The sequence below is a fragment of the Hylobates moloch genome, unplaced genomic scaffold (genome assembly GCF_009828535.3).
Source record: "Hylobates moloch isolate HMO894 unplaced genomic scaffold, HMol_V3 SCAFFOLD_10, whole genome shotgun sequence".
NCBI lineage: Eukaryota > Metazoa > Chordata > Mammalia > Primates > Hylobatidae > Hylobates > Hylobates moloch.
The window spans coordinates 19,963,194-19,969,077 of NW_026652285.1; the positions used below are offsets into that span (position 1 = coordinate 19,963,194).

The 5,884-nt window shown below is 52.1% G+C and overlaps 1 long non-coding RNA gene across 1 annotated transcript; it reads left to right on the plus strand.

The window, feature by feature from the left end:
* The first annotated feature begins 358 nt into the window (after positions 1-358).
* Positions 359-4,269, plus strand: LOC116474132 (uncharacterized). Its single transcript, XR_004249612.1, has 3 exons — positions 359-1,683; positions 3,394-3,541; positions 3,992-4,269. It is a non-coding gene; the product is annotated as an uncharacterized LOC116474132 (long non-coding RNA).
* The last annotated feature ends 1,615 nt before the right edge of the window (positions 4,270-5,884 follow it).

Sequence of the window (5,884 nt, forward strand, 5' to 3'; positions counted from 1 at the left end):
CCAGCCTGGGTGACAGAGCGAGACTCTGTCTCAAAAAAAAAAAAAAAAAGAAAGACTGCTTTTGTCCAGTGTTTCTGGGGACCTGGTTGCTCCCTGATCCACCTGGGGAGGGGGAGGGGGTGCGGCATTAGCCCATTATATTATCCCATGAAATGGAGCTGCAGAGTGAATGCAAGATAGGGGCAGAGGCTAGGGGGCAGGAGAGGATGCAGGTGTTAGTATGTCCTACCTATACCCTAGGCCTGGCCGAACCGAAACTCTCCTCAGTGCCATGGAACTGAACCTGTGACAACACAATAGACTAAAAATAAACTGGGCATTTACCACTTTAAAGCCTTAGAGCCAAGTCTCCCCATTCAGTTGCAGTGCCCCAGTGAGGCAGCAGATTGACCTCACGTGACTTTTGGGAATGAACACTGAGACCATCAACCCTATCAATGAGGGTTAAAAAAACAACGAAGTACCACCTGAAAACTTCAAATTATTTATTGATTCCTGAAAAGGAAAATGAAAGGAAGCCGGCCAAAGCCACGGAGTGCCAGTTGAATAAGTTATCAAGAGTCTTCTTGGATTGACGATGCGGCTCCATTTGCAGCACTTAGCATCTTCTGCCTTGGAGGAGAGCTCCTGGTGGGCGCTCAGCCTACCTGCTTCAACTGCAAGCTCATTGAAGACAGACACCCCAGTTTGGCATGGTGCCTGGCTGGCAGGAGGGCTCTTTTCCTCTTTTGCAGACTGTTGATGCAGCCTCCTAAGTACCCTCTCTGCCTCCCATCTTGGCTCCTCCAGTCCACCCTACAGTCTTCCTAAGACACTGACTGATCAGATCCTCTGACTCTGCTGAAACACCTCAGGGACTCTCCACAGCTACAGCAGTGACTTCCCAAGAGTGCCCTGGGGCACATCAGTCCCAAGAGATGCTCCTGAAGAAACAGCTTAGGGCCAAAACAAATTTAGAAAATGCTCTTTACTGAAGCTCCCCAGCCCTTGGAGATTCACATTCCTCGTGAGCATACTAAGGGATCTGAGAAGTCCTGCAAGGTTAGCATGCAGCCAGGTTAGCATATTTGATACAGATTTCCGAAGCTTTTTCCATCGCAGGCAATCTTTTTGCAAGCAATGTCTACAAACAGCCCAAGACATAGTCACACAGAACATATTTTGGGAAGCAGTGAGCTGCATGGTAGAGCCTGAAGTTCAGTCGGGGAGGGGAAGGGCAGCGGTTGTGTGATGAGTCCCCGCCCAAGGGAACATGGTCTGTGGGAGACTGAGGTGGCTCAGGGTGCAAAAGGGAAGGTGCTAGCTGTGTGCAGACATGACAGAGACTTGTGGGTCAGGAAAGTCCATCAGCAGCTCTCCTTTCTGCCTTCAGTCTCTTCATCTAGACACAGATGTCCTGGGCACGTGTGTGTTTCTGGACCTGGCACATCCTGAGTGAATCATGGCCTCTTAATGAACCCAGCAGCCTCCTGCTGCAGAGTCACTGAGATGCTGTGCAGTTATGACATACCCTCCCACCACAAAAGAACATTCCAGCTTGTCCAGGGGATGGTCACAGAGGCCAGTGCTCCACCGGATCCCCAGCAGCAGGAGGCTTCTGTGGTAGGAAAAGCATGGGCATCGGAGGCCAAGTCCGGGGTTCCCATCCTGATTCATCACTGACTAGGTGCTGTGGGGCCTTGGGTAAGTCACTCAATCTCTCTAAGCCTGTTTCTTCATCTGAAAATGGGGAAATAATAGCTGCCTTCAGGGTTGTTGAGCCAGTGTGGTTTGTTGCCCTGGGGTATCGGCCTCACCACCTCCAAAGTTCTCGAAGATCCCCGAAGGTAGGATTAAGTCTCACCATTCATTCATTCATTCCATGCAAATACTTGTCAGGCACCTTCCCCATGCTAGGAACTGGGGAAACGGTGCTGAGGAGAAACAGGCTGGGTCTGTGACTGTGGAGAGCATACTGTCTGGTAGGGATTAGGTAATTCGTTCATTTATTCAATACTGGGCAGCCACTGTGGGCCAGGCACTGTGCTGGGCTCGGGCCTCCTGTATGTTTTCGTATAGAGTTTACAAAGTGTTTACAAAGAAAGCACTTTTGCCATCATTGGTTAGTTTGTTCTTCATGACAATCTGATAAGATAGAAGTAGAGATTACCACTCCATCTGGTAGACAAGGAACTAGAGGATCAGGAAGACTAAGAGGAAAATTGAACTGGGAACCAAAACCTCTCTTCTCTCCATAGGCATTCACTGGAGGACCACTCTGGGCCAGGCGCTGTGTTCACAGTGAGATGCAAATGTTCCGTCTGGCTGTGTGGGTGGCGCTGACAGCCATTTGTTTGTCCATCTATTGCTGTGGTCCCTGTTCCTCTCTGAGGCAATACCCTCCTCCAGCCAAGCCCTCAGCTATGGACTTTCCACACAACATGGAGCACATAAGTTGATTCCTCGAATTCCACACCCTCAGCTGTCACCCTCTGTAGCCCAGGAAACCCTTCCTGCACTTGACTTCAACACCTAAGGCCAAGGTCTATCCGCCTACCGCCAGGGGCCTCTTTTGGGGTAGAGAAATGCTCAGGGAAGACCAAGATGACTCAGGCCCTCCTCAAATGCCAACATGTGAACCAGAGGCACAGTAGACCCTGAGCTCCCAGCCAAGTGGGTGCTCACTATAGGGGCTACTCTGGGCCTTGGTCAGGGAGGCGCAGGTGGGAACAGGGAGCAGAGCATGCAGATCTTCCAAAGTGGGTGGAGTTATAAACTGGAGCGGGAGAGGAGGAAAGGGTAATGAGGGGGCTGAACGATGAGCCCACCATCATTTTACTAAAGGCCTGGAAACTGACAGCAACGTGGGATCCTGGAGGGAGGTGCTGAATTGGGGTTGAGGGGGGTGTCAATATCACTCAACATCCAACTCACTGTCAGCTTAAATGAGCAACCCCCAGCTGAGCCAGAGAAGACTGACATATCCAGCATTCCCCAAATCCATCTGAATATCTCCTCCTTCTCTCCACCTCTTCCTTCTCCTCTAGGAAGGCCCCTCAAGTCATCTCCACCCCCACAGGCGTGTTCCCTGTGTGCCTGCCCAGCTCTTGTGCCTATACTCTGCATCCTGGCCACTCCATCTCCCTGTGTTCTGGGCATGCTCTATTTCCTCCGTCAGCCAGGGGCTCCAGGAGGTGAGCTGTAAGATGTGGAGGTTCTTTTTTTTTTCTTTTAGACGGAGTCTCACTCTGTCACCCAGGCTGGAGTGCAGTGGCATGATCTCGGGTCACTGCAACCTCTGCCTCCCGGGTTCAAGCGATTCTCCTGCCTCAGCCTCTGCAGTAGCTGGGACTATGGGCGCGCGCAACCACGCCCGGCTAATTTTTGTATTTTTTTTTTTTTTTTTTTTAGTAGGGACGTGGTTTCACCATATTGGCCAGGCTGGTCTCGAACTCCTGACCTCGTGATCCACCCGCCTTGGCCTCCCAAAGTGCTGGGATTATAGGCATGAGCCGCTGCACCCGGCCCAGGTTGAGGTTTTTGAAGAGCATCACCTTTGCAGGTACAGAGTACGGAATCTCCTTTGAAGCTCCCTCCACTTGGGCTCTCTTAATTCCCAGGCCACTGCCAGCTTCACCAGATCCTGAACTGTTCCGTGAGGTGTTTACAGCCTTTTTCCTGTGCTCCAGGCATGTGGCCCTCCACCTGGATTCTGTCTGCTCTTTCATCTTCTGGCCCTGGTTCCACCAACAGCTTCCTCCAGCCCTGTTGGCAGCAGTCTAATCTAAATCACGCTCACTGCGGTTTTCAGTACAAGGTTTTATCATCAGGTTCTGTATGGGTATGGGTAGCCTGAAGGATGTGGGGTAGAACCAAGATACAACTACCTGCCTGGGGAGAGCAAGCCACGCTACTCTCACAGCTCACACCAATGCCCGCCTGAGATAATTTTTGTCTCCGTTAATTCATTTGTCGCCAGGAGAAAGTAGAGCTGTTTCTTTCCTCTTTACAGGTGAGAAACGCTGCAGGCAGGAATCCAGCCGTCATTCTTGACACCACCCTTATCTAATCCCCTGCCAACTGCTAGTTCAAGCCAGCATCAGCTCTCTCCTGGACCACTGCCACCGCCTCCTAACAGGATTCCCACCTCCACCTCCACTGTCATTACCCCCGATCTACAGCCAACTTGAGATGATCATGTCACTCCCTCCACACCCAACACAACTCCAAAATGCAAAGAGGCTTCCTCTGTTCTTGGATCAAGGGTTTAAACATGACCTAGAAGACCTCGCCTTGTCAGTCTCCATCCACCTCTCACTCCTCTCTCTGCACTCCGGCCTTGTCTGCCTTCTCCCAGCACATTGTATATGCTCCCTCCTGCCACAGGACCTTTGCACATACTATTTCCTCTGCCTGGGTTGTTCTTCCATCCCCTCAGGTTTCAACTCAGACATCACCTTTTTGAGGAAGGCCCCCAGCTTCTCTGGCCAGTCAAATCCCCCGTACATACTCTTAGGGCATCATGTTCTTCGTTTTCTTGGCACTGACCACAGCTGTCATCCTGACTGCATTTGGGTGGCTACTTGATTGATGTCTGCTCCTCATTAAGCTGCAGGCTCCATGAGGGCAAGAGCCAGCCTAGCCCGGTGCTGGCACATAGTAGGTGCTCAATAAATAGTTGTTTGAGTGGGGCCCGAATGAGTGAGCAAATCCTTAACCAAGCCAGGACCAGGAGCTCAGAGTCTTCGGCTCCCTGGGAAGGGAAGATGGTTAAGTCCCCGAGACTAGCTGGGGAAGCCACAGTTTGTGCCCTACTGGAAGAGGATGCCACCAGCTCTGTGCTTGGGCCAGCAATTGGTCACTATTTTCAAACAGACTTTGCTCCATAGCAAGCAGCCCCCCAGAGACTGGGTGTGGAGGGCGTGGAGGAGGGTGCCAGTTAGAGCAGTGAATCCCGCCACAGTCCCACTGCTGCTGTACTCTCACAGGGGTCTGGTCTTTGGGTTTTGGGAGCCCAGCGCCTGCTACCTCCTTACTTTTGAGACGGTCCTCCCCAGGCACACCCCAGAGAAGAGAAGTGGGAGGCTTCAGTCCCTTGCTTACATGCTTACAGGGTGGAGGGAAGGTGTCTCTGGTGGGAAGGAGAAGGATGAAGAGGAAGGAAACGGAAGGCAGAAGTGTCCATGAAAAACTCAGGAGAAAGGCTCATGAGAGGCAGGATATTGGCTATTTGGGGAGGCACCTCTAGAAAATGGCTCACCCTCCCTTGGTTCTTGAGTGGCCCCAGGGAGGCATCACCATCTCCCTTTTTAGCATCCCTCCCATGGGAAGGAAGAGAGAAAGAAAAGGACATCTACTGTGCAGGCAGAGCCAGTCAGACTCCTCTGAGCAATCCTGGAGGGCTTCCAGGAGGAGATGAGCTTTATAGAAGCCACAGGCTACCTGGGAGGGAGATAGTCCAGGCAGAGAATCATAGGGAGAGAGGACCATATCCCAGGGTAATAGCTGAGAAGCAAGACAGCAAGATAAGGAAAGGCAGTGTGACCAGAGCGGAGGGGGCGTTGCGAGGGAGGCAGGAATCACCCTGTTGCATTAACAGGTCTGGTTGTGTCACTCTCTGCTCAGGACCCTGCAGAGGCTCTCATCCCTCTCAGAAAAACCACAAACCATCCTCCCTGCTCTCCTCTCCTATGCCCCTCACTGCCACTCCCACTGCTGAGGCCATGTTGGCCTTCTTCCCGGTCCGCAGAGCGTCGCATGCTTCTTAGGCTGTTCCTCTGTCTGGAACCTCCTTCCCTACCCAGCTCCACTCTCACTCTCTCCCTTCCTGCAAAGCTCTGCTCAAGTCTTGCCTTCTGACGTTGTTATGTAAAACTGCAACCCTTCGCTAGCCCCATTCTTGGCC